Below are 27,338 nucleotides of genomic sequence, written 5' to 3'. Positions count from 1 at the left end.
TTTTTCTTCAAAGAGCTTGAAATCTGTGAGCTGAAATAAACTAAAAGTATGCCAAAATGATGTGCTAAAGCCATCGAGGATTTTTAAACCTAATTTTGGATCTTCTAATTGAAATAGAAGAGGTACTTTGCATGTTTCAGAAGGGCTGGTACCTTGGAGACAGCAGAGTGATAATAGTGCCATAATCCTTCTGTCATTCAAGCTTTTATTTTAGGACTTAGCTTGTTTGAGAAAAAATTAGCCCATTCACAAGGAGCGCAGTTGAGCGCAGTTGTCTCTGTTTAATGAAAACTCAGAAGTTCAACTGTGTTGAGTGCTCAGCAAGGGAAATTCTACTAACATTTTTCTGTTTCTTCTCCTAGCAAAAATTTTCATCATCAGCTAGGGATTGAGCACAAAACTGGGGGTAGAACTCACAAAGATGTTTTATTAGCACACAAAAGCCCCTCTTTAGTTGTTTGCTCCTGCTCACAGAAAATATGCACACCTGATTTAATCATGTTTAAAAAATACCACATTAAACTATGGCTCTGGGGGAGAGAGAACCTGACACACTTCTCAGCAAAAGCAAGGAAACAGTTCCTATTCGTTTTCTTATAGTAACAGAAGTATAAAATGGAGATATAGATTTTGTGTCCTAGAAATCTACACACCATGTTAAATACTTAAGAGTCAGAATTGTATCACAGAGTCAACCCAAATTATGGCACCTGCTTTTGCTGAATGTCTGTAACTCCACTGTACTTAATTTCTCAATATCACAATGTGCTGAGGATGTCACAAGTGGCAATAGAAATAGAAAGCTCTTCAGAAACAAATGAGACAATATTACGCAACTTTAAATTTGCTTCACAAATTGAGTAGGAAAGTGTTTTAGTTTGTATTCATTTGGGTTGCCCATATAGGAAGGAAAATGTCACTTGATGACTCTTCTTTTGTGAATAATTTGTGAAGATTACCAGAGGTGGGTTTTGTTGTTGTTGTTGGTTTTGGTTTTTTTCTTTTTGTTTGTTCAAAAAGTGATCTAGCTAGAGAAAAATCATAAAAAGTGTTCTAGCTACTTGCCTGGCGTGGCTGCCTGCAGAATGAGTGCAAGTGATAAGCAGTATTATAGCGGCATACTTACAGAAGAGGGAAAGGCAAAACACTGGGAAAGCAATTTCCTGAAAATGTTGTATTCTCAGGCACAAACACACAGAACTGCAGACAGCTGACAAGATTTACCTTGCTACTTTATTGCCAATGTGAATATTTGAGAGACCAGTATGAGCTGTGCAATATCTTGTCCACTGTTGCAGATCACAAGCTTGATTTTGAATGAGCAGTCAACAAAGTTGGCACACAAAAAAATGAACCAACAGCTATTATCCACTTGCAGTGTCAGTTCTGGTATCATTTGGTTTGACTCTGGCAAAGTGGGCTTAAATTACTTTTCTTGGGTTCACATCTGACTGACACTGTCAACAGTGAGAACAATGATAGGAATAAGGTTTTCCTATGTTATTTATAATTAGAGAGTAATTTTGAGTAATTTCCCAAACAATGTTTTGAGAAGACTGTACAAATATCACAGGGTCTTTCTGCTTCTAAATATGTGTTTGTGCATATTTCATCAGAAAATAAGATTAAAAGAAATTAAGACCAGAAAGGACACTCAATTGTATTTCTAGACTGGCCTTCCACACATATCTGCAGCATGTCCAGAAAACTTATCTACAATTTACTCCCCAGTAAAAATAAATCGGCCTCTGCAACGTTAGAGACATGGTTAGGTGATACAGGCCGAGAGTACCTCAGGAGGAAACAAAATCTTTTTTATTACAGAGACAAAAAGAAACCTTAAAGTTCCTAAGACTCAATTTTTAAATTGTCCAAAAAAATTAACCCACTAGCTGCCCACCAGATTCTAATAGATCGTGCCAAAAAGTATACCTGCAGTGGAAAGTATACCTGGTCAGTGCTTGCAACAGAGGTTTGACTGCTCAGTTCTGAACCCAACCTGAGCAAAATCCGTTTATATGCTTATGTAGTTATAAGAATTTCTAAAATTGATGTTCACCAAATCCTGAACAGTTGGAGGACAAGACACCTTACCAAGAGCTTGCAATCTCCGAGCTGTGTCCAGAAAGGCATGTTCAGATGGCTCATTCTGTAAGTATGTAAGCGTAAGAAACATATATATGTATATATATATATATATATATATACACAAAATGGAAAGTTCTATAGCTGTGGCTTCCTCCTGAAGCTAAAAGGCTTAATCTTCCCTATCTCACATTTATGTATTTTGCCGTTTTCAAGGGAAGGTATTAACATATCTCCCAGTAAAACATTTTCTTACCAAGGGTTGAGGTCTCTGGACTCCACTTAATATCTGACTTCTATTTTGATTTACAGAAGTAATAGAGCTCTACTACTATTCAGAGAGAAATCCTATATTGGATATATTTGTATGAAGACATTAATGATAGTCACTTTAGAAATGTGTGATAATAATAAAACAAAGCAAGTGTGACAGTGCCTTTTGGGGGAAATTTAATATCAAAGCTTGTGTGATGATATAAGGCACAAAGTTGAAGGGCTAGTGATTGCAACCACCTAACAAGATTAAAATCGGTACTATTTACAGGAAGGCACTACTGCTTAGATTGTTATTGTTAATACAAAATTGAATTTTTAAGGAAAAACACACACATGGGTTTGAATTTGCTGACAGTCATTCAGAAAGCTCAAATAGTGTACATGTTTCTAAAAATATTTCATTTGGAAGGGACAGAGAAAATGATCTAATGAAGCCTTTTTCATACCTAACTTCTATTACCTTGTATAAAAATATATTTGTCTATCCAAGGAATGCAATTGTTTTCCACACATAGAAGCAATTTTGCAGCATAACCATATATTAAATGTTTCCCTGAATATAGTCCATGTTTTCCACAAGTTATTTGCAGCTAAAAACATTCAGAATTTCTCTGATTCTTCTACCTCTGTCAGGGTTCTAAGTAACCTCATCAAAGGCAACTGTATTCCCAGATTCAAAAGCATTTTGTGGAGTCGTTGTTTGCCTTTGCCTTCAGAATTGTTCAGTCTGAGACAGATTTTTTAAATCTTTCCACATGGTAATTTTTTCCTAGAACCCACCATGAGGCTTCTATTCTCTTTCAAGCTCTAAGCAACGAGTATTGCTCTACGCTATTGCTTCAAGCAATACAAATCACAAAAGTAAGGTACTAAAGTATCCTGGATGAGCACAGATTAGTCTGGTATTACTTTTTATGTAATTATTTTTAAGCATTACTATTTATGATTTTAAATATGCTTTAAGCATTACCTTTTAAGCATTACTATTTATGCTTTTAAAACCAAAAATTTTTTTGTTTAAATAAAGTACACGAATTCTCAAAATCTTTGCCTTTTTAGGGAAACAGTGACAGAAATTTGCACTTTCATCTGTTTAAATCCCACAGCTGTCTTCTAATAAAACCCTGAAATAATGAACATACTTAATATAAAAGTTGCATTAATGTTTTACTACAAGTGTTGGCACAGTGAGTAGGGCATGCATCAGTCATACCATTTTATTTACAAAATAAAGACATTCCAATTCACAGGCAGATGTGAGCAAAAAAAAGAAATGGACCACAGGAGGTGATCCATTGCTATGTACATTTTGATCTACAATTAGGTCTCCCAGATGGGGTTAATACTAAAAGAAATCTGGTAAGAGTAGCAAAATTGAAAATACAGCGAATGGAAGGCCCTGAATGTAATAGTTATATTGTCACACTGGAATTTTGATACACTGTGCTTTTGTTCCCCGTAGACCTTTCTCAGAGTTCAGACCTTTTGAGCAACTGAGGCCCTAAGGTACATTTCTCTAGTATGGATTTGACTGTACTAATTGTGCTTATGACAGTGCCGCCTACATCAGTATGGGGTCTCTTTCTTCTTTCATTTGGGATGCTTGAAAATGCCTCCTGGCATTGCTGTTTGTCATACCCTTACTGAAGCTGAGTTCTCCTTTTCTCTACTCAAATGAACTACTGCTGAGCAAACAGCCAGCTCTTCTTTTTTCTCTCACTTTCACATTGTGATAGAAGACAGTCATACAAGATGACAGATTTAGTTTTGTCTTCTGCTGACTATCACATTTATCACAGTATCACAGTATCACAGTAGGTTAGAGATTGGAAGGGACCTCAAAAGATCATCTAGTCCAATCCCCCTGCCGGAGCAGGAACACCTAGATAAGGTTACACAGGAACGTGTCCAGGCGGGTCTTGAATGTCTCCAAAGAAGGAGATTCCACAACCTCCCTGGGCAGCCTGTTCCAGTGTTCCGTCACCCTCACTGAGAAGAAGTTTCTTCTCAGGTTTAAGTGGAACCTCTTGTGCTCCAATTTGTATCCATTACCCCTTGTCCTTTCATTGTTTGCCACTGAGAAGAGCCTGGCTCCATCCTCGTGACACTCCCCCTTTATATATTTATATACACTAATAAGGTCACCCCTCAATCTCCTCTTCTCCAAACTGTAGAGACCCAGCTCCCTCAGTCTTTCCTCATAAGGGAGATGCTCCACTCCCTTAATCATCTTAGTTGCCCTGCGCTGGACTCTCTCCAGCAGGTCCCTGTCCTTTTTAAACTGAGGGGCCCAGAACTGGACACAATATTCCAGATGAGGTCTCACCAGGGCAGAGTAGAGGGGAAGGAGGACCTCTCTCGACCTACTAACCACCCCCCTTCTAATACACCCCAGGATGCCATTGGCCTTCTTGGCCACAAGGGCACAGTGTCAGCTCATGGTCACCCTGTCGTCCACCAGGACCCCCAGGTCCCTCTCCCCTACACTGCTCTCTAACAGGTCGTTCCCCAGCCTATACTGGAACCTGGGGTTGTTCCTGCCCAGATGCAGGACTCTACACTTTCCCTTGTTATATTTCATCAAGTTATTCCCCGCCCAGCTCTCCAGCCTGTCCAGGTCCCTCTGGATGGCAGCACAGCCTTCTGGCGTGTCGGCCACCCCTCCCAGCTTAGTGTCATCAGCAAACTTGCTGATAGTACACTCAATTCCCTCATCTAAATCGTTAATGAATATATTAAATAATACTGGTCCCAGTGGAACTGGAATACTGGTCCCAGTGGAACTGGAACTCTTATTTTTTCCAAGAGGAAAGAAAACATCTGAAGTCTTCTTTTCCTTATAGGGCAAAACCGATTAGACTTAATCTAAAATTACAAAAGGAAAAGGAAATGTTTTTCCCTTCAGTAACGATAAAATTCAAAAAAGCATGCACTGGGTAATATAGCTTAAGTGTCTATGCATTTTGTTGAATATTCTTAAAATGTCTACCCCTGTCTTCAGTGTAGCATGGGAAACTGAATGAAAGAATAACTTTCCACACTAACAAGCTCCTTTAAGGGGAAAAAGAGATATCACCACACACATATTTTGTAAAGACATCCACACATTCTGTCTACAGGGGGGGCTCCTCTAAACTTGCTTCCTTTTATATCTGGTTCTCTGTTTCAGGTTCTTTCTATTTATGCTCTTCACCCATTCATCTAAATCTTTTTACCCATCACTTAATTAATAAGAATTTGAAGGGCTGTGCATTGCTGAATAACAGAATACCTATTGAATCTTTTCAATGCACAGCACTCTGGAGAGGGATATAGCTGTCTCAAAACAATTTATGATAAAAATATCTTACTGGCAAGAAAAAGGAAAATACCTGTGAGTTAAAACAGAAAGGAAAGGATATACAAGTTCTGCAAGTCAATATACAATGTTCAAAGTCAAGTACTAGATTCTCTGTTACTACACTTGACCCCTCTAACAGAGGTGACGTAAGTCCAGTGGTGATTTCTGAGCCTGCTAAAGATGACATTATCATAAAGGCGTAAAATACGTGAAGTACGTGTAGTAGAGAAAAAGTGGAGAAAATAAGGCTGAACTCATGAAGATGCGAAGGACTGACTGCTTCTGTCAAACTCTAGGCCATACTTGAGCATTTTAAATTGTATCCACAGGAACAACATTTAATGATGAGACTAGTGGCTGATTTTCACTGATATAGATACAGTTTCATGGAAGACTGAGAGCCAAACCTTCTTTGGTGTTTTAAACAACAATGATTGTACTGGAGGCCAGCACACTAACAGAAACCAGCCAAAAATCTGGGCCAATACGTAATATAATTTTCAAAGGAAAACTGGACAGAAAACTTATTGAGGTCTTAGAAAACAAACGTCAGGAGAGATTTCTGTTGTAAATATTCCTTTTGTTTCATTGCAGCCTTCCCTGTGTGCTTCGGTTTAAGGTTGTTTTTTTGTGTGAGTTTTTTTTTTTTCCTTTTTTTTTTTTTTGTTGGTTTGAGGGTTTTTTTTTTTATTTGTTTGATTTATTTTTTGCAATTTAATTCAGTAAGATGTATGATGGGGTCTTTTTTCCCTCTAGAAAAACTAAAACAAGGGATATAAATACAGGTATCTATGGATTATCTAAGAACTGAAGTAAATATTGGAAGTGGGATTGTGCATATTAAGTGGCACAGAAAAATCTTGATTTCTTTTTAGATCAGGTAATTCAGAACATGTTTATTTCTACATACATGGCCAAAAAGACAAATTATAGCAAAACTAACACGTTTTTAATTATTTGTTTGAACAAGGGAACATGCTTACTCTCTTTTGTCTTCTTCTAAGCTGCCAGTTTTCCTGATATATACTGCAGAAAAACATAACACTGGCCTTCACAGAAAAAAATGAGCTACCCTTTGCAGATTTCCTATCCCACTTTGTTTATAAAACCCCACAGATTTATCTCAGACTGACTGGCTCCAGGTTGTCCACATAGTCCACAACTTAACTCTTTTTTTACAGTTCTATGAACTGGGAGAAGCAATCTAAGAGTTTCTGAGCCAGACACAGAAGTTATTAATCTGCCACACATATAGCTGGGTTTTTTTCCCCTGTGATTTTTCATCTCAGCAAAAATAGATAATTTTTGAAACAATGCTATCTAATTTATTAGCAGAAATCTAAAGATCTTAGAGGGTTTCTACCAGCTCTTGTCCTGGTCATCCTAAACCACATATTTCTTTTCTGCAATCTTATTGGCAACAAGTTAAATTATCAACGCAATTTCTCAGTTAGAATGCAAATCTTCCTTGTTCAAATAAGTATGAGAGACCTCTCAAGACTTTTCACATCAATACTGAATATAGATGGACCAGTCTCTTTAAAAAAAAAAAAGAAAAACAAACAACTTTGTGTGTTTATTTTATATTTCGGTAGCTATGTGGTTAGATTTTCAAAATTTTGAAGTATCCTACCTTCACAAAAAAAGAAGATGGTAAGAAACAGGACATTTTAGATCCCTTTTCCAAAAGAATGTTATCATTTTTATTTTTATAATTGCAAAGTTCACTTCTAAAAATTTCACAGTTAAGTATGACCCAGACAAAAGTAAGCAAGCAATTCAATGACAGTTAGGGAAGGAAGAGATCTAAGGTAAAGTAAACCAAAAGGTGTCTCTCATTTTACAAGCAGGACATCAGTTTAAAAATGCTGGGAATTTGTAGCCAAGCTGTTAGATTTGTAGTTACTCTGTAGATTTGTAGTTACTCTGGCTGAGTGCATGGCACAATGTGGAGATAACTGGATTAGCTCATAACAAGCTGCTCAGTATATCAGAGACATTAAGGCCACATTAGTTCAGCACTTCATTGTAGCTTCAGTGAAGTAAATTAGATGCAAGATAACATTCCACTAATGGGGCTATTCATCTTCTGATATTGCTTTGTTTGGAGCAAATCTGGGTGTCTCTACAAGGAACCAAACAAAGCTGTATGGGTATACTTCTGTGTCAGCTTCTACAAGAACCAAAGACCTCCAGTCTCTGGCCTCTAAATAGAGCATTGGGTAAAGCAAATGACAATGAACTGTCAACGAAATAGATGAATTCTTGGGTCTCTGGACTAGACCTACATGAACAAGAAAAAGGACTCTGTAACTACAATGGCTTTTCAGAAATTCACTGGAAACTATGAGAGAAAAGAAAGAATTATATCAAAGGAAAGAATTCAAGGAGAAATAGGAAATGCATGCACATACATGCTCTGTGAAGACATTTCACTTAAAAAGTTCCGTGTTTTTCTGTAATAGTGGTGGTATGAGTGTGAAACGTCAGAAATAGCATATGAACTGTAGCACTAGGTGGGTTTGTGCAGTAGTTTTGTTTTGATACAATATTCTCAAAATTCTTAAAGAGCTCATTTATTTAGTATGAGGCAGCACGCTTTCCCCAGCCACTACTGTGAAGTTCAAGCAATGTTTCCCAAGCACTTCTACTTGTCCAGCCCTAGCACCAAGATTTTTTTCGGAATAAATATCTAAACCAAATTCCAATTCCTGTGAAAGTCATCAAACTGGAAGCTCTGCAGGAGAGAGTGCCTGAGTTAGACTTGGACTACATGCAACCTGGTAATGACAGTTACGTCACACTGCCTCTCCTAGATGAGGTTGAAATATCAAGACCACATCTGTGGAAGCAGGTAGTGCCATTCTCAAAGCTGTAGGAAAAGCTTGTGTCTGCAAGTTACAGTCAGATAAATACATTTGGAGCAAAGCTTAGTTTTAAAAATCAGTGTCATTTACATCTAGGAGAAATCACTTTCTGGTATTTAAATATTTAGATAGAGACAAAATGCCTTCATGGAGGAGATGTCTAACATGTATTAGCTGCCAATAGAATTACAATTGTGCCATACATTAAGTTGTATACGCATGCATATAGCCTGTTAATCTACATGGAAAGAGAAGCACAGGCTTCATTATGTTCACTACTGTTTGTTGCATTGCTACTCATGCCACAGTGACGAGAGTGACTCTATCCTATATGTAATATTTTAGTGGTATGTTAAGTAGCTGATAATGTTTTAATGATTTTTTCTTTGATACATATTTGAGCATAAATTTTTTTTAACTATGTTTTATAAAAAGTCTGCCTAGAGAAACAGTTATGTAGTCATGATTTTTTTCCAGTGAAAGCCATCATTGCACAAAAGGTACTGCCAACTACAAATAAGACCTTTATAATGGTGCAGAATGCATTGTAGTAAACACTTCCAGTATCTGGAGAAAATCCTGACACTTGAAAAGCAGTGTGTTCTGGGGTTTTGTTTTTCTTTTTGTTTAAAGTCATCCCCCTAAAGAATTTTATGCTAAATAAGTAGCAATGCTGCTGTCTTCCTTTCTTGAAGACTGGTGGGAAAAGAGCAGCTACAAAGTAAATTTTGCTATGCAAGAGCCCTGCCGCCATAGGCTGATGAAGGCAACACTAGTCTCCCTGGGTTATATTTCACTACCAAGGTAAATGCCAGTTTTAACACACTGGACTTTGCAGCCACCATATTTCCATCCTCTTTTCTGGCTGTTGCTTGAATTCAAGGGATGTTATGTGTATGAATTACACTGTGCATAAGAGCTGAGCTCAAGGTGCATACCTCCTGATGGGCTTTTGCATTCCAGATCTTACCTATGCCAGAGCTGTCTAGCTCTTGGGAACTGGAGACTGGAAATGCACAATGGCTCAGTACTCACTGCCATTCAGCTTCTGCAGAGTGCTCTGCAGACTGGAGTAAGCTTGCCCTTGCCTTCATACAAAGACTGTGAAAATGCTCAAGAGTTATATATTGCTGAGAAGAAAGGCATCCCTTGCCTCTTTTCTTCAGGCTGATCTGCTGATCCCGAGGTGTGTCCAGACCCACAGCAGACTCAGCATTGCTATGAGTTTGTGTCACAGTACCTGTGCTACTATCTCATGATCTAGCAGTAGAACTGGGGCTGGTCATCCTGCCAGCCATAATGCTTAACAGGCAGCTTATTTCCTTTGAGCCCTGAGATCCATTTAAATATGTAGGCCAAATGACATCTAGACATGTATTCATACAGTCTTTTTTTTAAACTTAGATAACACTTCACTCACCTATTCTTGGTTAGAACTTACCTGTTTTAAAACGCTATTGCAATATACTTTATAAAAAGTAAATTCAAGCCCCTTCTTACAGAGCTGTATTTCCTGTTGTGTAGGTGTGTCCTGGTTTAAACCCAGCCGGTAATTCAGTACCACACAGCCATTCGCTCACTCCCCCACCTTCCTCCCCCTGCTCCTGGAGGGATGGGGAGGATAAATGAAAGAATGTAACTCCCATGGATTGAGATAAGAACAGTCCAGTAACTAAGGTGTAACACAAACCCACTGCTGCTACTACCGATAATATTAATGATAAGGGCAATAACAAGGGAAGAGAATACAACCACTCACCACCCGCCAGCCGATACCCAGCCTGACCCAAGCAGTGATCTCACCCTTCCAGGTAAGTGCCCCAGTTTATATAGTGTGAATGAAGTGGTGTGGTATGGAATACCCCTTTGGTCAGTTTGGGTCAGGTGTCCTGTCTCTGCTTCCTCCCGACTTCCCCTCCTCCCTGGCAGAGCATGAGACTCAGAAAGTCCTTGGTCAAGTAAATATTACTGAGCAGCAACTAAAAACATCGGTGTTATTAGTGCTGTTCCTAGGCTGAAAGTTAAAAACACAGCACTGCACCAGCTACTAAGAAGGAGAAAAATGACTGCTATTGCTGAACCCAGGACAAGGTGACATATACATACTGCACAATCCAGATGAAACCCCACGTGTTAACATGCATTCAGTCCTTTTGTTTAACAACTCGGTTATTGTTCTATATCACATAGGCATGAAACACACAAATAACTGAATGACTGCAGTGCTACTTCCTGAGATACTAGGCTGCTGGATGAGTGTAACTCTGTTAGTCACACAACACCATTTCCTCTGAATTTCTTTAGCGGGCTCTCCCAACAAAGAAAAATGGTTTTGAAGTTTTGTTTTTACCTGCTTGCTACAAATGTAGTTCATAAGAAACGCATGCTGTCAACCTATGTTAGAGCTGAAGACAGCAAGCTGTGTGCCAACAGTGTGTAAAAGTTGGATGAACTCTGCAGAGTAAATTAAATATGTTCAAGTACTTACACTCTTGTAATAGATTAACAATTTAAATGTAATTAATTTTGCAACTACTCCAAGTCTTTTTCAAGCAAGACAGCTTAAAGTTATTTCTCCCTCAAAATCATTACAATTAGTGTGTATAAGTTCAAAGCTTCAGCTTTTAAGAAAGCAACTTACCTAACATCCATAATTTTTCAACAGAGTAGTCTATCTAGGCACTCAGATTCCTCTTTTTGTCTGAGTATCGATGACATATTTACTGTGAGGGTGGTGAGGCTTCTCCAGGTTGCCTGAAGAAGCTGTCAGTGTTCAAGGCCAGGTTGGATGAGGCTTGGAGCAACCGGATCTAGTGGAAGATGTCCCTGCCCATGGCAGGTTGCTGGAACTGGATGAGCTTTAAGGTCCTTTCCAACCCAAACCATCCCATGATTCTTTAGTTCTATGACTCCTACCAAGTATTACAGAAAGCATTTAGGTCAGATGACATGAAAACATGCGGGCCCATGTTTTCAAAGGAAATTCTGCCACAAATCCCCAAAGGAGTTATGTGGGTGGTGCTCTAAATAGCATCCTAAAAATGTTTTTAATTACGTTTTTCAAACTCACGTTTCTACGTTTGTAAATAAATGTACCTAATTAAAATTTGGTATTCTTTTTTTGGAAATAAGATTTAATTTAAAGCTTTTTCTTTTTTTCTTAATCTAAACTGCCAATAGTATTCTGTAAATGTATGCTATCCAGCACAAACTCTTGAATGACTAAAAAAAAAGTGAGCAATGATCTGTAACTCATGTTGCTGTCTTTGCAGCACTGATCTTTGGTTTAGATCTGCATGCCTGGAAATACAGAACAGAACACAAACTACAACATTAAAAAAACAAGACATGGAAAACATCTGAATTCCTTGTTACAGCTGTTCTCCCAACAGCAGTTTTCTTTTCTTTCCTTCACCCCTGTTGTCATTTCTCACAGTGCACATCTAATCTAATTCACCCAGATTACAGAAAAAGCTGGTCAAGAAATCAGTTTTTCACTGAAAAAATGTAGAAATGCTGAACCCAGAATGTTTCACAGGGACATATCATTTTCTACAAGACACCTGCCTGCTCTCTGCCAGTTCAGCATCAGGCTGTGGGGATGTCTGGGTCCTTAGGGCTTCAAAAAGACTTGGGCCTTGCTACTGAGCTCCCAGCTGGGATCTCCAGGGACTCCAGGCTCCCAGAGTCAAGAGCCTCAGGAGCCTGCATCTTTATCTGAAGTGTTTAGTTCAGATGACTGATTTCTCAGAAGAAAGGAGTCTGCAGACCTGAAAGCTCCCATTTGAGATTTCTTCTCAGGATTTTCCACCACCCCACTACACACTCTGATAGTAATGTTAGAGTTGTAGAGTCCCCAGAAGCCACATTCAGTCCAGGGTCTGCCAGCTCTTGAGAACACTTTTCAGTGCAGGGATCTCCCTAGGCATTTTCTTTAACATGTTCCTCAGTTTTGTTTTAATGCCAGAATGTTTCCTTTCTGTGGAAAAATTCAAACTGTCTGTTCTTTTTCTGAGTCAATATTAAAGTTTCTTATGGCACTGTAATTTCCTGGAGACGGAAATCCCAAGCTTTGAAATTCTAACCTTCAGAGATATTGGGAAGAGCTTTTCTGGAAGTCTGGCATGCAGGGCATAAAATATTACACCATGAGTCACATGCAGACCTCCTCATCTGAGATGCAGCAGAAGTATTCCATGTCACAACAGTTCCCATACCTTTAAAAAGGGATAAACACATCTCTCTGAACAGTCTTTGTCTGCCTGTACTGTCCCTAGGCAGACACATAGTCAATAATGTGACCCCCTTAATCATTCAACAAGTATATCATAGTAGATGTAATCATAAGGCAAATGTCTTAGCAAAACCTGCATGTAAATTCATTAAATTCAAGAATTGTGTCTATGGCCAAATGTCCATACTTTAGAATAGCAAATTGGGTGTACAAAGATATCCCATAACACATAATTATTCAATTTGCTCATACAAATGCCATTTCTATAAAACAAATATGGGGAGCTTAATCATGTTGCAAGATCTAATATATCACAGTAAAATGGTCCTATAATACCCATAAGCCATAAATCTTGCTATTAATGTTGATCAGAATTTGGGAAACACAAGTTTCTTTTTCATTATTTTGAAATCACATGCATACACACACACACACACACACACACACACACACATACACATACAAATATGTATATGTTTGATAAGGATGCTAGTTTTAGGAAAACTGGGACATGTCCTTCCCATCTGCTTCACAGTTTCTACACGGTAATTTCTTACTTCATTGCTACAGAAGAGTTGGCACTGACTGTATCAATGCTTTTTCACAGGAAATAATCAGTAAGCAGTGATGTCCAAAAACACAAACAGAGCACTGAAATATTTTAGAGCTAAAAAGTGCCACTCATCCCAGTTTAATTATAAAATTTATAACATCTTTATTAAATTAATACCCAAAAGTCTCTTCTCATGTTTTGAGCAAAATCCCCATGTTCGTGTTCCAATAATAGTAAATATCAGAAAGCTTTTATTTCAGAAAAAGTCAATGGGAATTATACACTATTTTCAATCAGCTCTAACTATAAACTTACATGTGGTAGCTGAGTATCCAAATCTCAATACACATTAAAAAGTTATTTTTATGTGTGACAAAACAGCAAATGATTTTAAAAGTAAAACTACATTTAAAATATTTTTAACATGTTATTATATGGTAATGAACTTACTCATATCATATGCAAGGCATAGTATGCTTCCAGTGTTTATGCGTAGGTAAGCAACGATCCAGGTAAGATATGAATAATGGAGCTATAGTCAGATGGTAATTCATCAGATTCTTCTGGCAGGCAACCTGATCATGTATGACAGTTATTGTTTGCATGGATAACTACAACGACTGGGCCAGACTTCCTTCTCAGCAGTCCCAGTGGATGTTTAATGTACTTCATTTATTTATTTTTAGGTAAATAAACTGCTGAGTACATACCACCATGCCTTTATAAAATTGAAGGGACAGCATGGAAGGGAGCTGCATTTTTGCTGCTGCCCTTTCCTTGTTTTCTGGCAGCTGGGAAGCTTCTGGTCCTCTGGTAGAAGGTCCCACGAATGATGTATTTTTTCTGTTGACATGTCATATTCTTTTAAGGTCTTTTGAATCTTCATCTAGGTCTTATGCTAATTGGATATAAGGAAGAAGTTCTTTACAGTAAGGGTGCTGAGACAATGGAATGGCTTGCTCAGGGAAGTTGTGAATGCTCCATCCCTGGTGGTGTTCAAGGCCAGGTTGGACAGAGCCTTGGGTGGCATGGTTTAGTGTGAGGTGCCCCTGCACATGGCAGGGAGATTGGAAATACAGGATCTTAAGGTCCTTTCCAACTCTAACTATTCTATGATTCTGTGATTCTGTGACTGTAATTCTCTTCCCAAGTTTCAAAGGGAATTCTGTCTTCAGGTCTAATGTTTTACACCTTAACAAAATGACTAATATCACAGAACTTCATCTACTGGCTCCTCTATTTTTGATGGTAGGGCAAAAAAAAAAAGGCAACAAATCCTCTACTATGACTTTCTTGAATATGGTCAAGATCCTGCCACAAAATATTTCAAAAATATTGTAATTCAATTCCCTTTCTTATTTATTTGAGGCTGTATTGTTCATTTACCCTGCAGAGCCCGTGACTGAGAAAATCATGAACAGCATGTACCTATCTAGTTCAGGATGTTGTCTCCAGCAGTAATCAACAGATGTCTAGAGAAGAAAATAATCACAAATCAGTTATCCTACCACACTAAAAAAATCAGTTAGGTCATTTGTGATTTAGAATTGTGTCCCTCAATTAATAATGAGTTACTAATTTATCTTTTATAAACTTGTCTAGTTTTACCTTGAGCACAGATATACTTTCAGCATCTAGAACATCCTGTGGAAATGCTATCCATATATTAACTATACGCTCTGGGGAGAACATCCACCTTCTGCCTATTTTTAAATTGATACATGATGAACTCACCTGATTTTGGCATGCACTTGAGAAGACAAAAATGAACAAAAGAAGCTCCCCAAATCATAATGTATTTCTATTTACCTTCATTCCACTTACGATTTAATGAGTTTCTTTTAAATCATCCTAGTTAACCTTACTCAATTTTTACACTTATAACACAGAAGCAATTCCATAACTTTTGAGTATCCTGTAGTCTGTCTCTGTATCTCTTGTAATTTATCTTACCAGTTCTTAGAAGAGTGAACAAATACTGAAGAGAGTTTTCAAGTCAGGAATGTACCACAGCTTTCTAAACTGATGTGGCAATAATCTGCCTTTTTTTTCCTAATAACTCCCTACACTCATGTTGCCCTCATCTCTTTATCACTTGAACATGTAATCTGCCATTTTATTACCCACAACCTGCACAGGTCTTCATTCAGCCTTTGTATTTTATCTACCTACTGAATCATTTACTGTCATCAGAAAGCTTTGTCCCCTTCTTGTTCATCCTTTTTTCCTTAATCATTTATGGACAAAGTAACCCCAACACTTATACTGTGGGACTTTACTGCCAACCTTCCCCTTTGAGAATACTGACCATTTATTCCAAATCTCTGCTTTCCATCTCTTAAGTCAGTTATTTTAAAATGTGATGGCCTTCCCCTTTGTCCAAAACACCTGAATTGCTCTAATACCCTTTGAGAAGGGACCTTGTCAAATGCCTTTTAGAAATCCAAGCAGAGCATATCAACTGCATGTCCACTGTGTATATGTTTACAATCTTTTTCAAGGAACCATAAGAGTTTTCCTAGGCAAAATCTGCTTAACTCTTCCTTAGTATCTGCTAATTATCCATACTAAAAATAGTTCCTTTTGCAGAAGAGTGCCCAGCAATATTTTTGTACAAGTAGTCTGGCATTACCACAACATCTCCTGAAACCTCCCTTAATAACTGTCATTGCATTAACTATCTTCTAATTTTGTGACACTAAGCTTTAATAATGAGACTACATATTACAGCTTACTAGCTCAGCTATTTGGCTTTTGAGCTCCCTTAAGCTCTTAACAAATCTTCATGATTGTTTGCTACTTATTTTGATGACTTGGTGATTCTGTGCTGTTTTTTAAATCAGTTCAGTTTGAAACCATTTTCTCCCCCATAACATCCCCCCAAAAATGGATCTGATGCAGGAACCAAGATTTTTCAAGGTGAAACAATGGTGTAAAACATTCATTTCACTTTTTTTTGCACTGGCTTGGACTTTTTCTCTCGTATTTTATCTGCCTTTGGCCATAGAGTGTGTTTGGTTTTTGTTCTCAATGTGTTAAAAAAAAAGAAAAGAAAAAGCAAGCAGTTATTATTAGGCTTTGTGCCTTTTTTCCCCTTTCTTTCTTTTCTACAACACACGGAATGGATCTCACGGGTATGACAGCAATTTTCAAATAACAATAGGAGAACAAGAAAACCTTTCCAGTGTTGTAGCTCAGAAAAAAAAACATGAAAGGCGTCTTAGGGGCAAGACATATCAGTTGCAATCAGTACAACATGCTCACCGAATCTGTCAAAGCCTTGTGTTTGCCCTTCTGCATCCCTGTTTACCTGTGAATACAGACAACTACCCACCTGTCAAATCCTGCAGTGTTCACTAGCTTCTATGAAGATGATAGTTATTTGCAGTCCTTACATCCAAGAGGTTGATCACAACTTGGTATTCTCAGAAAGAATGGTTTGTCTCTCCTGACTCCTGTTATTGTGCATGTTTTCAGTACTCACAGTATTAATCTACATGACTCAGTCATAGCCTGTGAGTCTGCTGTAATAACACTTCAGTCTTATCAGTTATGTCCCCAAGTTGCAGATGTTATGAAACAATTCCTAAATCATTAATTTCTAACTGTTTTCTGTCAGTACTTCTGTTCAGTCCCAATGTTGCCACTGAGAGCAGAATTCAGATGGTCTCATTCCTGCCACACAGCCTCTCTCTTCAGATCCTTACATCTTCAGTTGGAGAGTGTAGAGAATAAAGTTGGAGATAAAAATTTTAGAAACTGTTCTTTCATTTGCTGGAGGGAGAGAAAGAAAGGACAAGAAATAATTTCTAAAGAGATATCCATTACATCAGATTTTGTGCAGAAGCAGAGGTTTCCATTTGATCTGGCCATCAACAGAAATAAGAGTTGTTCAGCTTCTCCTTTGGTAACAGTTACTGCAGGAGTTTTGGTTGCTCAGTATTGTGCTATTCACTCATTAAATATCACTGACTGTCTAAAGCAACACAAGGGACTACTAAGCATGATTCATAAATGAAGCAGGTGTTCTTCTCATTCAAAACAGTATGCCCAAACCAAAAAGATGACAAAGTTGTTCTTATTAGCACTGAGGTCCTGATATTGCAAACCCTACGTGCACAGCAATTGTCATAGAAGTTACAAATTAAAAAAAAAAAAACAACCCTTGAATTTGTTGTGCACAACGCAAATTTGTTATAAAGATATGTTTTAAGATTGTGAGTTAGAATATTATACAACAGTCTGTCCAGTAAAATATTCATGAAATTATTATACATGACCAGCAATGTGAAGTCGTCAACATCCAGTCTTATATGAAAGAGGCTTCTCCAAAATAACCAAAGAAACATCTCAACTTACTATCATGTAAGGAAAAAAGAAATTCAAATAATCTTTCTCAGAAGTGAGAAATTTGTCAGGGCCACAGAGCACAGACTGAAATAGGCAGGCATGTAAAATAAAACATCATTGCTTTTCAGAAGATGAATGCCAGTTACCTGCAAACTCTTCACTCTTGCAAGTAGCACATATCTTTTTGAATAGTCCTGTTACAGTCAGCAGGCTACTCATGGCAGTATTTGAAGGATCAGGCCCTAAATTAATTTTAAAATAAGACTACTTAGCTCACAATAAGCTGTATAGAAAATAATTTTTAAAATGCCTCAAAATCCCCAAACATTTTCTTTGTCATGAATTTCCAGTTCACTGTGGTCATCCTATTAACCCCAAGGTTTGTGCTCAACTAGTGAATGTTCCATATATCATTAACTGATATTTGACATTTAATAATTCTTTAAATGTATTTAAATTACATGCTCACATGAGATTTTTAAACATTTAACATTTATAGGTGTCCTGGGTTCAGCAGTAGCAGTCATTTTTCTCCTTGGTAGCTGGTGCAGTGCTGTGTTTTGACTTTCGGCCTGGGAACAAAGCTGATAACAATGATGTTTTGGTTTGGCTAAGGACTTTGTGAGCCTCATGCTCTGACAGGGAGGAGGGGAAGCTGGGAGGAAGCAAAGACATGACACCTGACCCAAACTGACCAAAAAGGTATTCCATACCACAGCACGTCATGCCCAAGATGTAACTGAGAGTGACCTGGAAGGGCTGGTGAACCGTGGGGTTGGAGGAGGTACCGGTAGGTGTTTGGTTGGGCTGGGGCGGGCGAGTTATCAGTCGGCAGGTGCTGAGGTGTTGTATTCTCGTCTCTTGTTATTTCCTTTATCATTATTACTATTGGTGGTAGCAGAAGAGATGCTAAAGGAAGATTATGAAAAGAAGACAGCTTTTAGGGTATGGTGCAATATGATAATTCTTACCCCATATAAAATCCATTGCAACAAATGCAGTTAAAAGTAATTCTGAAGCCATGGCTTTGCTTCTACAGAGCTGAACGAGAACAGGCTGGGGCACTGGCTGCATTCCTTTGTATGTTCCAAGGCACAACAGAGCAATCTGAGGATCTGTGATCACAGACAAATACTGAGAAAGGGACCTTTGATTAGTTACCTAGTATCAATTACTTCTGTCTCTAGTGAGCCAGGGACATAACTCTCCATAATCAGAGCTAAGAGTTGTTACCAGGACGCACCTGTCTTAACTGGTTTACTTCTAATAAATTTTAACTCCTGTGAATTCAGCCTTTATTCAACTTCAATTGGATTCTGGTGAAGAACATTTAAATATTGTTTTGTATGGAACATTGAAGAGAAGATGGCAATTTCTCACTTAATGTAACCCTTGAACATTTAGGCACCTGTACAGTCTGAATTAAACAGACCAAATTATCCTTGTATGTATGTGTTAAATGAGTCTTATCTGATGTTCAGTACTTCATTAGTGAATTTATATTTGTACACTACTATTCTATAGTGTATATACTATATACTGTATACTAAGGTAAGAATAACCATGAAAGGATTTAATAAAGCGTCTGTGTAAGACCAAGGTGCTGATTGCAGGAATATAACAAAAACAACACACATGATCCGCAGACACAGTAACCTGTCATCCAAAGCATAAAATGTTATCCACAAAGAGTCCTAACTGAAAGACATAATAAAACAAGAGGTTTAGAAAGTGGAGGTGCTGAAGTCTTTATGGGCAAATTGTAGACATGATAACTATGTTGGTAAGATGAACAGAATGGCTGAAGATACTTTCGGTAACCTGTAAAAACATGCCCACTATGTTTCATTAAATTTGCTGTCTGTAACTGGGCATAAATAATATCCCCACTGGGAAAAAAAAAACACCACCTCTTTTTGAGAATAGAATAACACATAGCACATAGCATGGTATAATATAGCATAAAATGGAATAGAATGAAATGGGATAGGAGAGGAAGAGAGAAAGGGAGAGGAGAGCAGGGCAGGGGAAGGGATGGGAGAGGAGGGGGGAGCAAAGAGGAGGGGAAGGGAGGGGAGGGGATGGGAGAGGAGGGGGGAGGGAAGGGGAGGGGATGGGAGGGGAGGTGAAGGGAAGGGAGGGCAGGGGAGAGGAGAGGAAAGGGAGAGGAGAGGAAGGCAGGGGACAGAGCAGAACAGAGCAAAACCTTATCTGACCCAACTTTGAGCCAATTCTCACATGTACTGTCACTGGGTTCCAGGAGTCAGCCCCTCCCTCTCCACTTCCCCTTCTGAGGAAGCTGCAGAGAACAATGAGATCACCCCTCAGCCTCCTTGTCTCCATACCAGACAAACCCAGAGTCCTCAGCCGATCCTCACAGTACCCGCCTTCCATCCCCTCCACCAGCTTTGTGCCCTCCTCTGGACACATTCAAGGACTCCGCATCCTTCTTCAGCTATAGGGCGTAGCACTGCACACAGCACTCGAGGTGAAGCTGTACCAGCACTGAACACAGCAGAATAATCCTCTCTTTATGTGCAGTAGGTTCACTGTAGGTGTATCACAGACTATGTTAATGTAGTTTAAAAATGTTCACTAAAAAGATGTTACTGATCTGGGACTATTCGTTCTTTCTTTCTTTTAAATCTATTATTCTCAGTTGACCACTGCAATCTGAATCCCTAGCCCCTACCACAGAAGCAAAAAAAAAAGAAAAAAAGGAACCCCAAGGAAAAAAAAATATTTTTATAAAAAATTGCGTAGACTTGCCAACAATGGCCATCATGTAATAAAGACTAGTGTTTCTGACTTCACTCTCCTATTGACTTTTTTTCTGTTTGGAGCTAGTTGTGTAAAGTTTGTAGGATACTCTCTTCTAGAAAAAGTTAAGAATAAACAGCTATAATACTAAACAGCAAGACTGTAACACAACTACGGGTATTAAACAGGAAATTCTATATGACTGAAAGGCTTCATTAGGTCACCTGCAGTGGAATTCTCTGAGTTTGAGATGCATTACATTGTATTGCATATACCCTCAGTGAAGAAAAGGCTCAAGTTTGTGCACTTTATTTCTTTCACTTTGTCTGAGAACTTTGCAAGCATCATTTGGAAAGGGTATGATAGCTTGAAAGATATACATAATTATGCTTGAAAGTAACAGAAATTTGTTTTTCTTTCCTAGCTGATTTCTGGGAAAAAAAAAAAAAAGAAAAAAAAAAAAGAATAATATCTGTTATGGCACTTAGAATGTGTGATAGAACTAGAATACTGTCTTCTAAGAAAATGGCTTCTTTTCATACATCATGCAACACAAGATTCCCATAGGGAAACTGCTGAATCTTGTGTGGGTGATTTTTAATATCCACCTCACAAGCATGGGCTGTCTGAAAACAAATTCCTCATTTGAAAAGCACTAGGTTTGTAACCCTGGTGAATAACAGTTACTTGTGACCAAACAGGCCATGACCTGCTGCTGTCAGCTTTTTGATACTGACCTGGAAAAACACCTGAGCAGTTAGCAAGAAAGACCACATATAGGTTCAACGAGTGCTGGAGTTACTTGCTTACTTCTTGGTCTGCTTACTAGGGATGGTCAAATAGTATTCACATCAGGGGTCTTTTTCATACCATGTCAACTGTGCCAGCTGAGGCACTGACTCCAGTTGTGGTGCAACCTAAATCATTCATTGAGTGATCTTACAGGCTTTTATAGTCCTCTGCCTAGCAGTTAGTAACTGTTAGTAACAGTGACAGTTAGTTCCTTCAGTACTTTTCCATCATGAAACTCCATGCGCTTTTTTACTTGATGACATTACTGATCATGCACCCCTTCAGCCAATCGCGTTACTGTCCACATGCCTTTGCTTGAGCAACTGTTTTTAACCAGATATACAAACGTGTTTTTCTGCTACCACGTCTTGCTACAATGTTACTTCGCATTCTCCTTGAGCACACATTCTTTGTTCTTTCAGCCCACATTGGTAAATTTCCACTAATATTTTGGAAAGTACCAGGTTACAACATCTCATCTTTGCCTTCAGTTACTTCTTTGTTTCTGTATCTGCAGTTCTCCAAATTATCCGTGTTCTGTCTTCGGTTCCTCTTGATTCCCAGGGTTTGCAGCTGATGACGGTCAAGATGCCTGAGCTCTCGTCCAGGTCTGCTGGTACAGATTCTTGTGCAACATTCCCCACAGTCAATCACATCAAAAACTAGATTCGAAGTTTCAGTTTTCCTTAAACACAAATTTCATGGCAGAGATTTTCTTCCAGATCCACCTGTAGTAACATATGATATTACAACACTGTTACTACATATGGACCCTTCCTTCTGAAGGTTACTGCCCAAAAAGTTATGTCAACACAGCAGGTCATGTGAATTTTTATCTGATTCAAGAGGTATCAATCACATCAAGTCAAACCTGCTAGATCTGCTGATATGGCATGAATTAGACTAAGAAACAGTCTATTAGCACAGCTATCTGAGCAAGATCCCATAGCAGAGGGGTAGGAACAAGCAGCTGGAGGGAAGTAGTAGCTTAAACTGGTACAGATGTTTACAAAATGTGCGTCTGTTCACAGTCCAGCAAACAGTGTAAGACTGAGTTCTTAACCACAGTTTCTGCAGCTACTGTTTTTTTGAATCCTTTGCACTTACCAACATGAAGTCAATGACCTAGATAAATTTTCAGCAGCAAAAAGAGGAAGCAGCTCCTGCTTGGAAAATGTAGCAAGAATTATGTAGCAAACGACCAATAAAGCAAACCTCTATAACTTTGGTCACTGACTTCCCAACGTGCCAATTAAGCAGCATAGAAATGTTTGGGTTTTTTTTTCCTACCCCTCAACTCTCCTCCCTGTGAGGTTTCTCTAGACAGCAAAATCTTAAGTGTGCCAGGCCCAGGTTTCTCTCCAGTTTCTAAGAAGTCCTGCAGATTTTTTCATTAATACAGAATATGAGCTGATCTAAATGCAGGAAATTCATTTTGGAAGGTATCTAAACACAGTGACCCTTACCTTAGTCTATTTGGCTTTGTTGTTGCTCCTTGCAGCTTCAGTACACACTATCCCATGGATTGTTTCCTGTTGGAGAATCCTCTGTCACAAAGTTGTTTAAGAGAGGCACAGGAAATACCCCTGAACAGAATCCTTGCAGTGAAGGCTATATTCTTGGTTAATGTATAAAAGTCCTCTTTACCTGGATCGTAGCACAATAAGGATTCATCTGAATATTTAAGCCAGCTACTTGTTGTAGTCTTGTTTATAAAAGTTTCAGTCTACCGAAGAAAAACAGTGAAATTTAAATGACTCGGAAGGAAGACTGCAAAATATATGTCTTCATTCGCCGAAGATATATCTCAGCACAAGAAGGCGATGAACCCATATTGGCAAGGTACAATCTGAGTTTCCTTTATCATAATTTTTCCTTTATCATTAATACATAACCTTAAGCCAACACAAAAAAAGAAAAAATCACATCATTCTTCTCCCTTCAAGTCTACTTGGAGGACATGCTGAAAACATTATAGACGATAAAAAATGAAACCAGGTTTACAGGTGGCATCAGTAAGAATAACATGGTAACAATGCTCTCATGTAGGTACATTTTCACAAGTATTTATTTGTTCAGGTTTTCTTTGCAAACTCAACTTGAAAAGCTGCCAAAATGTCAGCTTTTCAGGAGAGCCAGAAAAAGCAGTCAGAAATACCTTTAAGCTCAAGACACTGAGCTTTACTGCAGAAGTACAAAGAGTTGTTCAGATTTGCTGAAGATCCTGGTTCAAATTCCATGTTTAGACTAGGGACCCCTGATGCAGTCTGATATATGTGAATACATCTGTGACTTTTTCTGCACATTGTTGTTATGCACGTGTTTTTATTGGTTACTGTAAATCAAGGCAACTAGGTACCTTTAGCAACACATGTTACAGCTGAAGTAAACTTAAAATGTCATTGCTGAACATTCATAACAATATTTTTCTCACAGCAAATCAATGAAGGAATGCCAAACCAAAAATATTTCTGGAGATAGCATTTTGGAAGGTCTAGAAAAAAATTCTACCAACTTGACTAAGCTCACGTCGAATGAAAAGTACTCACCTGCTTAAAGCAGAGTACTAATCTTAAGGTTTTGTCTCTACTGGGAAGGACTGCATAGTTTTTCTGCCCCTGTCCCAGCTTTAAAAATAGTTTTAGTAACATTTGTTGTTGAGGGAAGAGCTGTGGTATGTAAAAAGTGCCAGAGTACTTCCTCTTAACAGACTTAATGCTCTCCCCAGTAAACTCGTTAAGCTAAAAACACTTAGTTTTGGCTTCTCCAGCATTCTTTGGTGATGAAAACGTAGTTTTAACCAGGAAGCTTCCAGGCTATAAGTGCCTTGGATCTTTTTTTTTCTCCACACAAGAAAAAAATCCAACACATTTTTATCTGCAAAAATTACTCCTGCTTGGACCACCTCTAATTAGAAATTTTTTTGACAGAATTCTTTTCCTTTTACTCTTAATAAAACTTAATATGTATCCTGGGTTCAGCAGTAGCAGTCATTCTTCTCCTTCTTAGTAGCTGGTGCAGTTCTGTGTTTTTGACTTTCAGCCTGGGAACAACGCTGATAACACCAATGTTTTTAGTTGTTGCCAAATAATGCTTACTCTGACCAAGGACTTTGCCAGGGAGGAGGGGAAGCCGGGAGGAAGAGACAGGACACCTGACCCAAACTAGCCAAAGGGATATTCCATACCACAGCACGTCATGCCCAGTACATAAAGGGGGAAGTTACCCAGGAGGCTCAGATCGCTGCTCAAGTTGGGCTGGGTATCAGTTCATGGGTGGTGAGCAACTGTATTCTCTCCCCTTGTTATTCCCCTTATCATTATTATTCTTGGTGGTAGCAGCAGTGGTTTGTATTATACCTTAGTTACTAGACTGTTCTTATCTCAACCCGTGGGATTTGCATTCTTTCAATCTCCTCCCCATCCCTTCGGGGCGGGGGGCGGGAGAGGGGGAAGAAAGGGAGGAGTGAGAGTGGCTGTGGAGTTCTGACTTAAGGGCTCGGCTTAAACCGTGACAGTATGAAAAACACTTGGTAAAAATCCTGAAAGGAGTCGTTTTTGTATTCTGCAGTAAGGAAGCTATATTTCACTACAAGACTAAGCAACTATTCATAAAGCAAAAAGATTTTGGAAATCATGACTAACGCTAAAAGCTGAGGAAGGTTTTCATTATTATATTGGGCATAGGGAAGAGGAATAGATAAATCAAAAAGGTGTTCTCAAGAGACATTCCATTCCTTATTATTTACAGAAAATGTGTCAGCTTTAAAAAATCTGGGTTTAAATCTGAAACTTGAACTAGAATGTAAAGGAAGCTTCATACCATAGTTTTGTACCACAACTCCCCCTCAAAAAAAAACCCCAACCAAACCAAAACCAACCAAACCCAAAACCAATCAGAGTGTGGGACCAAAAATACCTTAGCTTTGAACATTTTCCCCCAATTTTTATTAGTGTTGAAAGCATGCCTGTTGATCTAGCAAGAGCAATTTTATAATAATTAGGCCAGCAAGGGAAGACATAGGATTTTAACCAGGAGAAGGGGAAGATGGAGGTGCTCAAAACTTCTTAAATCCCAGTATAATACAGACAAAAAAGAAACAACTCATACCCTTCCTTACAGCAAAATACATACAGTTAAGCTAGTCATTATGCCAAATTACCAAATGCAAAGCTACATGTCCAAGGGTTTATAGATTCATACAGAAATTCAGATAGGAGATTATAGACAGCAATACTATTTGAGAAAACCATAAAATATTTTTAACACTTACTGACATAAGGTAGTTTATCTCTGGTTCTCCTCATCATCTGCAAGTGATTTCTTTGCATTTACCTCAGCACATGTTATAAATGCTTGTAGCTGGACTACCCCAGAAGTAGTGGTTTGCATTACATACAGCAGATCATAAGTCAGATATATATGATTTTTAATAATAGTTACCTCTGAAAAGTTTTACACAAATGTTTGTGCATTTTAACTTAAAACTTTTTAAAGGAAATAAAAGTGTGAAGAAACGTAGACTTTTTATGAATAGTTGTGAATACTTATCAATCAATTAAAATAATCAAAGGATGCAATTTCTCATAAAATATGCATTATTTATTTTAAAAGAAAGAGAGAAATCAATTTTAGTTTCAAAAGCACATTAAAAATGTATGCTCAAGTGTATGAGATACATTTCACTGCAGACTGCAAGTCCTGACATTTTTTTTCTCATCTACCAAAAGAAATCAAATGAAACCAGTTCACCTCTGGGGTTTTAAACATCATTATAATTCATCTAAATAATGAAGTTAAAATTAACTGAAAGAAGACAAAATTTAAAAAACAAAAATCCTTAACCAAAAGAAAAAATGATAAAAGTAATTCCTGCTACATATATTTAAAATGAAAGGTGAGATATGAAAAGCATATGTGTCAGTGGATTCAGAAAGTACAAGACTGCATATGCATTCTGTAGGTACATTTTCAAAAGCAATAAGTGTGTGTTTTCTGGAAAAGCATACAAAATATAAGAACAAAGATATGAAGATATGCTATAATTATGCTGATAATAACACACTGAAAGTATATGGTTCCAATACAGCCTTTTTTTTTATTTATATGCAGAAGAATGAAAGCATGGTGCAGAGGTCAGTAAGGGGATCTAATCTATCCAAGCCCCCCCTAAATGCTTTAATGAGTTTGCTTGCATGACTGACCTTTAATTACCTGATCTTCAACTGCCCTGAGAGCTTTCTATTCCTACAGTGTGAGGAAAGCACTTTACAGTATTAAGCCTGCCATCTCCCATGCCCTCAGAATGTGCATTAAGCTTATTAGGAATGTTTTATATCACAAATTAAGTCCTTCAGGACTTAGAAGGCTGTCACGTCCCAGCCATGACAATGATGCTGACAATAAAGGATAGTACTGTATAGCTGAACAAACGAAGAGTACTGGTGGTTTCTACAGCTGTCAGGAAAGGTCCCCATCCTGCTATTGTTTTACCCTGACTGTCAATTTTAGTGGCACTAAATCATTATGCAGCCATTTTAAACATTCTGCATATTTTAAACATACATGTGGAAAAAACTAATGTATGTTCCCTCCAGCTTGATAAAAGATGTATACAGAAAAGATTCTGACCACAGGAGATGCTTCCACTTGTCCCTTTGCCCTTGATGTCTACAAGAATTTTTTTCAACAACAAAACCAGCATAGATGAAAGAAAGATAAGGTTTTGTTCACCAAAGGGATGTTGCACAATGACAATTTTTTTCACGGATTCTTTTAACTGAAGAGTTGCAGGGTAAGGAAGTGGCTGAGTCAGCCACAGCTAAACCTGAAATTACAGCAAAGGAGGTCCGTATAGCCAGGGTAACATCAGGAGCAGTTACTGCATTACTCTTCCAGCACGCTGTTCACATTTTGTAGCACTGCCATATACATACAGAAGCAACACAAAAGGCCTGGATTTAATCTTGCTAGCAAAATGTAGAGAAATACAAAGCTCTGCAGTCAGTCAGTTCAAGAACTTGCTTGATTATCACCTTTTCAGTCTGACTGATCCTGGAAACTGCAATTGCCATTAAAAAC

Source organism: Neopsephotus bourkii, unplaced genomic scaffold (genome assembly GCF_033783945.1).
Source record: "Neopsephotus bourkii isolate Nb327-2 ecotype Australia unplaced genomic scaffold, CSIRO-AGI_Nbou_v1 NB_1764, whole genome shotgun sequence".
Lineage (NCBI taxonomy): Eukaryota > Metazoa > Chordata > Aves > Psittaciformes > Psittacidae > Neopsephotus > Neopsephotus bourkii.
The sequence above is the reverse complement of the archived record's forward strand: the minus strand, read 5'-3'. Positions refer to the sequence as shown.